Below are 9723 nucleotides of genomic sequence, written 5' to 3'. Positions count from 1 at the left end.
GGGTATGGATCTTTTGGACAAGCTTTGTTAAGATCGGTGTAATCGGTGCACATTCACCATTTCCCATTTGATTTTTTCACCAAGACGACGTTGGCTAGCCATAGTGGGTATTTGACTTCTCTTATGAATCCTGCTTCCAGTAGTGCTTGTACTTGTTCTTCTATAGCCTGGGATCGCTCTGGCCCAAGTTTTCTTCGTCTCTGCTGTATCGGCCGAGATCCTGGGTAGACCGCCAATTTATGACTCATTAGCTTAGGGTCTATTCCTGGCATGTCTGCGGCTTTCCACGTGAAGAGATCAACATTATCTTGTAAGAATTGTATTAGTAATTCTTTTGAATCTTCTCTTAGGATTGTGCCGATATTAGTTGTTTTTTTCCGAAGTATCCCCGATCTGAATCTTCTCTATCTCACATTCTGGCTGTGGACGAAGCTCTTCTCGTCGTTGGACACCGCCCAGCTCAATTGTGTGGAACTCTTCTCCTCCACCTCTGAGGTTTAAGCCTTCGTTATAACAGCGACGTGCCATCTTTTGATCTGCTTTTATTGTGGCTATTCCTTTCGTAGTGGGGAATTTCATACATAGATGTGGAGTCGAGACTATTGCGCCAAGTTGGTTGAGTGTTGTCCGACCTATGAGAGCATTGTAAGCTGAACTTACATCGACCACGATGTAGTCTATTTTGAGGGTCCTGGATTGCTTCCCTTTTTCGAAGGTTGTATGTAGTGGTATGTATCCTAGTGGTTGAACCGGGGTATCTCCTAGTCCGAACAGACTGTTTGGATATGCTTTAAGTTCTTTTTCTTCTAAGCTGGGTTTATCGAAGGCTGTTTTGAATAAGATGTCGGCGGAACTCCCTTGGTCTATTAAGGTGCGATGTAGATTGGCATTTGCCAATATGATGGTGATGACCATGGGATCGTCGTGTCCTGAGATGATGCCGGAGGCATCCTCTTTAGTGAATGTTATTGCCGGGATGTTGAGTGCTTCCTCTTTTCCCTCGACATGATATACTTCTTTGAGATATCTTTTGCAAGATGATTTGGAGATCCCACCTCCTGTGAATCTGCCATGTATCATGTGGACATGTCTCTCTGGTGTCCGAGGTGATCGTTCGGTTCGTTCGGTATCTTCATCCCTTCGTCTCTTTCTTTGATCATCATCTCGGGTGGCCAGAAATCGATCTAATTTTCCTTCTCTCACCAATTTTTCTATGATATTTTTTAAGTCGAAGCATTCATTTGTGGAGTGTCCTCGGACTCGATGGTATTCACAATATTCCTTCTGGTTTTCTCCTCCCCTTTTGCCTTTGAGTGGCCGTGCTGGGGAGATTTTTCCTGTGTGGCAGAGTTTTTTGTATATCTCGACCAGGGATGCCCTGAGAGGAGTGTAATTATGGTATTTTTTATTTTCTTCCCTTGTCGATCTTCTTTTCTCTTGGATTCCTTGTCTTTGTCTCGGTAGGAGGCCCCCGATTTTGAGGTCTCTCCTAACCGAGCGCTTTCTTCCATGTTGATATATTTTTCTGCTCGTTCCTGTACTTCGTCTAAGGAGGTCGGGTACTTTTTTGATATAGACTGGCTAAAAGGTCCCTCTCGTAGGCCGTTGATGAGTCCCATGATGGCGGCCTCTGTTGGTAAATTTTGTATGTCCATGCACGTTTTGTTGAATCTCTCCATGTAGTTGCGGAGGCTCTCCCGATCTCCTAGTTTGATCCCTAGTAAGCTGGGGGCGTGCTTGGCCTTATCTTTCTGAATGGAGAATCTGGCTAGGAATTTTTTAGCTAGGTCATCAAAGCTTGAGATGGACTTTGGGGGTAGGTTATCAAACCATCGGATTGCTGTCTTTGTGAGAGTTATTGGAAAGGCTTTACAGCGAACAGCATCTGGGGCATCGGTAAGGTACATTCTGCTTCTGAAGTTGCTGAGGTGGTGGTTGGGGTCCGTGGTGCCATCATACAGAGTCATATCTGGGAGTTTGAAGTCTTTTGAAATTTTGGTTTTCATGATTTCCCTGGTGAACGGGTCTTACTTTTTGCGTGAATTTTCTTCGAGATTGGCCCGAGGGGCTTTTAATTTAAGATCGGCTTCCAATTGCTGTAGTTTTTCTTCCAATTCTCGACGTCGCCGCACCTCTCTTTGTAGATCTTTTCCGATTTCTCGTTGTTGTTGGGTTTCTTTTTCAAGTTGTTTTAGGCGATCTAGGAGCGCTTCTATTGCCCCCAAATTTGGTGAGTCTTTGTCCTTGTTGGTTTCTGGGGCATCTTGCAGCGTGACATCCGCGTTCTTGTGCGGTGTTCTATCTTCCAGACCTGAATCGTAGTCGTTGTCATGGTCATCCGCCATGGTGATGGGATGACTTCCAGGTCCCTGGCAACGGCGCCAATGTTCCGAGGGTTACCTGAAACTGGAGGTCGATCTCGGACGAGATCTTCCGTACTGGTCGTAGCTGGTGTGTCCGACAGGTGGATGACAGCCGGAGCTGGTACGTCCGACTTGTTGTACTGATGGTGCTGCTGATCCTCTGTCACCGAAGGGTGGGGGGTACCTGCAAAGGACTCCGATGCTTAAGTTAGCAAGGGTATTAAGCAGGTTTTATGTAGAATCAGAGTATGAGTTATACCTGGGTGCTCCAGCGTATTTATAATGATGAGATATGACCTTTTGGATAAGATAAGTTAGTTATCTTATCTTATCTTTATCTTTGAGTTGAGGTCAGCGTATCTTTAATGGAACTGCCTTTATCTCTATAGGCTTGGGTTGCCCTAGGATTTGGGTCGTGTTCCTTGATGTGTGGAAAACGATCCAACACAAAACTCACCGGCAAGTGTACCGGGTCGCATCAAGTAATAATAACTCACATGAGTGAGGTCGATCCCATAGGGATTGAAGGATTGAGCAATTTTAGTTTAGTGGGTGATTTAGTCAAGCGAATCAAGTTTTAGTTGAGTGATTTGTGTTTAACAGAAAGTAAATGACATTAAATGTAAAGGGGGAAGGGAAAAGTGCAGTAAATTGAAGAACAGAATTGTAAATGTGCAGAATCTTAAAGAGCAAGAAAGTAAATGACTGAAACTTAAAGTGCAAGAAACTTAAATTGCAGTAACTTAAATGGCAAGAAAGATAAATGGCTTGAATATAAAAGGGAATTGAGGAATGGGATTGCAAGATCTAAACAGAGAAGAAGTAAATTGCAGCAATTGATAGATCAGAAATTGAATTAGAGTCAATAAGCATTCAAACAGCAAGAAAATAAAATGCAGCAATGGTTCACAGAAGAACCCAAAATGAATTGTGATCTCAGGATCCCAAGGGCTTAGGTAGCAGAGCCTAAAACCCAATTTCCTTCCCAGATCTGAATTAATTAAGCAATTAACAGAAAATTTAAGATGAAGCAGTAGAAGAACAGATTTGGAATTCAATTATGCAGAAAACAAAATGCAAAGAGTTTGAATGGGAATTGGGACAGAATTTCCCCAATTTCACACACCCAATACTCAGGAAACAGAAGAGTAGAATTGCCCAAGGGAAATGAGGAAGAAGATCATTCAATTCTTCCTTGATCCTCTTAGTTCTCGGACAAGTCTCTCAAGAAAGCTCAAAGACAAAGGAAATTCAAAAGCTCTCAAAAATAAGAGTAAAAATTCAAAGCTCAAAGTAAAGATTGCTAAAAAGTCCTAATTACATCAAACTAACTCCTATTTATACACTTTCTATTCTTGGATAATGGGATTTGGATGGGCTTTTGAATTGGTGAAGAAATGAATTCAAATGAATTTTTAATTTGAATTTTGGCCCAAAAACCACTCCCAGGAGGCTGCCCTGCCCTTGTGGAGGGCAGGGCAGAAAATTGATACATGGTGCTAGCAATTGGTGCGGCCATGTTGCGTGTTGGTGCGAGTTGGTGCGCGTCTGGCACGAGGTTGGTGCGCCAGAGGCTGCCCTGCCCGCGCCAAGGGCAGGGCGGGAAAGTTTGGTGCGCCAGGGACGAGGTGTGCGTGCGGATGGTGCTGCCAGGGGGTGTTGTGCGTGCGGATGGTGCTGCCAGGGGACGTTGTGCGTGCGATTGGTGCTGAACGCTACCCTGCCCGCGCCAAGGGCAGGGCAGAAACGGGTTGGTGCGCCAGGGAAGGAACACGCGCGCCAGATGCTGCCAGGACGAGAAATTTGGTGCGCCAGGAAGCAAAGTTGGTGCGCCAGATTTCAAAATTGGTGCGCCTAGTTCAATTGCTGCCCTGCCCGTGCCAAGGGCAGGGCAGGGTCCTTCCTTCACGTCTCGGGTTCGATCCTGGGAGGGTGCAAACACGCTAATTATTTTCTAGGTTTCTTGGCACGGTAGTCACCCTTAGTCTTTGGCTTCCTCATGGTCCCTTGTTCGAGCCTTGTAGCATGCATGGGTAGCCTTTTTTTCTTGATTTCTTTTCTTGAAGTGCCCGATTCTGCTCTCCACAAGGGCAGGGCAGAGTTTGCTTCTCTTGGTTCCAAGGCATCATTTTGTGCTCTGCCCTTGGAGTGGGCAGGGCAGAGTTGCCTATGCTTGCTTGGTCTCCTAATGTTGCTCTCCTAGAGGGCAGTCTGCCCTTGTGGAGGGCAATGTTGCTTCCCCATTGTGATGCGGCACGCTTCTCTCCTCTTTGGCCACGCTTTCCTTTTCTTGTGTCACGCTTCTTAGGCCACGCTTTTCATTTTCTTTTCTTTTCTTCACCTATAATAAACCAAACAACCACTCAAAGTATCACTAAATTCAAGAGGCTTATAAATCAATTAAAATGCAATTAAAATTAGCTCAAACCTCAATGATTAACATTAAATTCATGGTGGTTGCTTGATTTAAAGAAGTTATGCATTTTCACTCCAAATCACTTACTTAGGATGCAAGAAAGTGCATAAATGCTAACAAAACAAGTGAAATTAGCTTGAAAAATGGGTATATGATGACTTGTCATCACAACACCAAACTTAAACCTTGCTTGTCCCCAAGCAAGCATCAAAACTAAGAGTAAATGAAATGAATAAGAAAAGAATGCATATCCTTATTATGAAGATAGCAGAACTTGATCTATGGGGCATTTATGCAGACAATGACAACTCATTTATTGTTGCTGCTGCATAATACACATTTTGCATCAAAGGTTTGCTAAACTTGCTGTTATAAGACTCTTCTTTTGATTACTCCCTTGGTAACTCTTCTTGGCTTATAATACTTTAACAAGCTTATTGTTCTTTTAGAGGTTGGGTGTCAAATGCTGCAGCATAGCCTTTGGCTTTATTTTCTTTTCTTTTGCTCAACATCTTTCCACCACAGACACTTAGCTCACTAATTCTTCCTAGGATCATTGATGCCCATCATCTCTTTGGATCACTAAGTGCTTTGTATCTAAGTTGCTCTTTATTGTGGATTTTCAATTGGCCATCCCAAATCAGTTGATCTAAGTGACCGGGTTTCAAAATACCCCTTAGAATTTACTCATCCAAGCAGATCTCAGTACAAGAACACCACAGACATTTGTCCTAAGGTTCAAGCCATTGGTGTCCAACCTTTATTCTTTGTTTTTCTTGCCACTTTGGCTTTTTTTTTTCTTTCTTCTCTTTCTGTTTTTGTTACCAAGGGTATTTCATTCTTGATATGAGTTTTTATGACAGCAAGCTAACTCACAATTGAATGAGAATGATATTATGCAACACTTATTTCATGAGTTATGCATTTAATCAGACACATGTGCCACCACCAACTTCCATTCATACTCATGCAACATTGGATATTTTACTTTTCAATTCAAACCAAACTCTTTTATTTAAGCATATGGGAAACAAAGCAATATTTAAAGCAAAGTGATGGATACAAGCATTATGCATACTTGGCATTTTCACAAACATTTTCACTTGTAGCTAAATGAACATTTTAGCAAGGTATACAATGGTTTCCAAATTCAAAACATCACACAGCAGCAAGAATTAAATTTAGATACAACCTTTGAAGTTGCAGCCCTTTGATTTTTCTCCTTCTGTTGTGTTCCCTTTGAGTCAAAATGCATAGTGTCTTCAATTGTTGATTCATGTCCTGCATAATCCTCAAAGTTGCTTGCTTCTCAAGCCCTTGAGTATATGGTTAGTTTGTATGAACTGAGTGTGGTTTCAGGATTTGTTTTGGTGTGTGAACACCAAACTTAATTGTTTTGCCACTGTCTCGGATGTACCAAGTTAACCATATTTAAAACCATGTATCCTTGCTAAAGGTTAATGAGATAAAAGCTAGAAAACAATTTTAACAGTTGAATAATGTGGTTGATTGCTTGGGGCTAGAATCATGCAAGAGGTGAGAATGTATTAATTGATATTTTTGGTGGAACACCAAACTTAGAAGTTTTTATTCTCCCTCAAATTGTTTTGGTGTGCAACACCAAACTTAGCTCCTTGCAATGCACAACAATTACTCAACATTTTTATTGAAAAGCTATGAAAAGGAACTACCTCAGGTTGGGTTGCCTCCCAACAAGCGCTCTTTTATTGTCATTAGCTTGACATTAACCTCCCTTTAAGGTGGTTGATGTTGGTGATGTCTCAGCTTGTCACCTCTCACTGTCACCTTTCTCTGAGTGCTTTGATGCTCAATTTCCATATGCTCAAGAGAGAGAATTTGATTGACAGTGTAATAATCTTCTGCTCCCTGCTGTTGGTATATTAATTGCACCTTATCACCTTTAGAGAATCCTTCAGTTGGGATTTTCTTGTTCTTCCACCCTTTGTGAGCCTTTTTCTTGTTCTTCACCTTTTTCTTGCTTGTTGATCTTCCTTTCTTGGCAATTACTTGAGTTGTGATGCCTTCCTTCTTGCTGATCACCCCTGCTTCCTTGTGAATCCCCTTTTCTTCTTGTATTTGTTTGTTTATCTGTTCCACTTCCTTTTCAGTTGATTGCTTTGAAAGAAGGTCATCACTCATTCTGCTTGTTTCTTCATTCCTTTGTGATTCTGGGAAGACTTTCAGGATGATGCTCTCCTTATGCATCCTAAGGGTTAGCTCTCCTTGCTCTATGTCCACAATGGCTCTAGCAGTGGCCAAAAATGGTCGACCAAGTATTATGGAGTCATTTCCATTTTCTGAAGAATCTAGGATCACAAAGTCTGCCGGATAGATGAACTTGCCAACCTTAACTAAAAGGTTCTCAATCAGCCCCTTAGGGTGGATTATTGATTGATCCACCAATTCCAAAGTCATCTCTGTTGGTTTCACCTCTTCTATGCCAAGCTTTTTCACTAGAGAATATGGGATTAGATTTATGCTTGCTCCTAGATCGCACATCCCTTTGTTAATGAGCAGGTTCCCAATAGTGCATGGTAAGAAGAAACCTCCAGGGTCCTCAAGCTTGGGAGGGAGTCCCTTTTTAATGAGTGCACTGCATTCCTCACTAAGCATCACCGTTTCCTTCTCATTCCAATCCCTTTTCTTGTTGATGAGCTCCTTTAGGAACTTGGCATACAGGGGCATTTGCTCCAAAGCCTCTGCCAAAGGTATGTTAATCTCTAACTTCTTGAAAGTCTCAAGAAATTTGTGGAAGTGCTGGTCCTTTGTTTCCTTGTGAAATCTTTGTGGATAAGGTAGTGGTGGTGTTGAGCTCTTCACCACTTGATGTTGCTTTGGAATTGGTTCATCCAAGATCTTCTTTCCTTTTTTCAAATTCTGTGGCTTGTTGTCTTCCTTTGTGAGCTTTTCTGGAGCATTCTTGCTTGTCTTGTCTTGGTTGATGGTTTCATCATTCTTTGTTGGCTCAGTGTCATTCTCTATAAGCTTCTTTGTTGCTCCTTGGCTACCATCTGTTAACACTTTTCCACTTCTTAGTTGCACCACCTTGCATTCTTCCTTTGGGTTGGGAATGGTATCACTAGGCAGTGAACTTGATGGTTTCTCAACAGAGATCTTCTTAGAGATTTGTCCAATCTGCCTCTCTAGGTTCTTCATGGAGGCTTCTTGATTTTTGTTTGTCAATTCTTGGCTCTTCATTAGTTTCTCCATGAGTAGCTCTAGGTTGGTGATTCTCTGTGAATCTTGTGTGATGGGTTGGTTTTGGGGTGTTGATGGATGAAGATAAGTGGTTTGGTTAGTTGGGTGGTTATTGGGTGGGTATTGGTTAGAATTTGGGTAGTTGTTTTGTGGTTTTCTGTATGAATTTTGGTTAGTGTTTGGCTGGGGGTTATGGTTTGTGTTTTTCCAATTGTTTTGGCTTGTGTTTCTTTGCCATGGTTGTTGGTTTTGGTTATGGTTGTCTCCCCATCTGAGGTTGGGATGGTTCTTCCAAGATGGATTGTAGGTATCACCATAGACCTCATTTGTTCCAGGATTTTGGTTGTGCATGTATTGAACTTGCTCTTGTTGTTGCTCCTCTTGAGTTTCTTCATTTTGCACCCAAGTGGTTGGAGATTGGCTTGTGGTGCTCACTGCTGCCACTTGCAAACCATCAATTCTCTTAGCCATTTGTTCAAATTGTTGTTGAATCTGCTGCTGCATCATCTTGTTTTGAGCTAGAATTGAATCAACTCCTTCCAACTCCATGACTCCTCTTCTCTGTGATGGTTGGCGTTGTCTTTGATGAGCAAAGAAATATTGGTTGTTGGCCACCATCTCAATAAGGTTTTGAGCTTCCTCTGTGGTCTTCATGAGTTGTAAAGAGCCTCCGGCAGAGTGATCAAGAGCTTCTTGAGCTTTAAGAGTGAGTCCCTCATAGAAGTTTTGCAACTTATCCCACTCAGTGAACATCTCTGGTGGACACTTCCTCAATAGAGCCTTATATCTCTCCCATGCTTCATATAAGTTCTCGGCTTCCATTTGAGTGAATGTTTGAACTTCTGTCTTCAACCTTAGGACTCTTTGAGGGGGGTAGAATTTGGCAAGAAACTTGCTCACTAAGTCATCCCAAGTGTTGATGCTTTCTTTTGGAAAAGTCTCTAGCCATTGAGTTGCTTTATCCCTGAGAGAGAATGGGAAGAGTAGCAACTTGTAGCTATCAGGGGGCACACCATTTGTTTTCACTGTGTCACAGATTCTCAGGAAAGTAGACAAATGTTGGTTTGGATCCTCCAAAGGCCCTCCTCCAAAAGAACAATTGTTTTGAACCAGAGTTATGAGTTGTGGCTTGAGTTCAAAGTTGTTTGCATTGACATTGGGAGGAAGAATGCTACTCCCACAATGCTTGGCATTTGCAAATGTGTATGAAGCCAAGACTCTTCTCTGTTGTTGATTATTGTTGGCTCCTTCTCCTCCTGGTTGATTGGTATCTCCTTCCATGTCTTGGAATTCCTCCTCAGATTCTTCTTCTTCTCCAACAATGTACTTCCCTCTTTCAGCTCTTCTTATTCTCCGAAGAGTCCTTGGATCAATTTTAGAGATGATAGGAGAGGATCTCCCTATACCTGACATACAAACACACAACAATAAACACACAAACCCAGAAAACCAATGAAACTTCAATCTATAGCTAGAGTGAAGGTTTAGTTAGTTTAAGCAAAAATTCAAACAGTTAGTGTGTTAGTGAGAGTTAGAACAACAGAAAAGAAAAATGCTTAATCTAGATCTCCACTTCACTTAATCATTGTCAATCTATTTCAATCCCCGGCAACGGCGCCAAAAACTTGATGTGTGGAAAACGATCCAACACAAAACTCACCGGCAAGTGTACCGGGTCGCATCAAGTAATAATAACTCACATGAGTGAGGTCGATCCCACAGGGA

The sequence above is a fragment of the Arachis hypogaea genome, chromosome 4, assembly GCF_003086295.3.
Source record: "Arachis hypogaea cultivar Tifrunner chromosome 4, arahy.Tifrunner.gnm2.J5K5, whole genome shotgun sequence".
Lineage (NCBI taxonomy): Eukaryota > Viridiplantae > Streptophyta > Magnoliopsida > Fabales > Fabaceae > Arachis > Arachis hypogaea.
The sequence above is the reverse complement of the archived record's forward strand: the minus strand, read 5'-3'. Positions refer to the sequence as shown.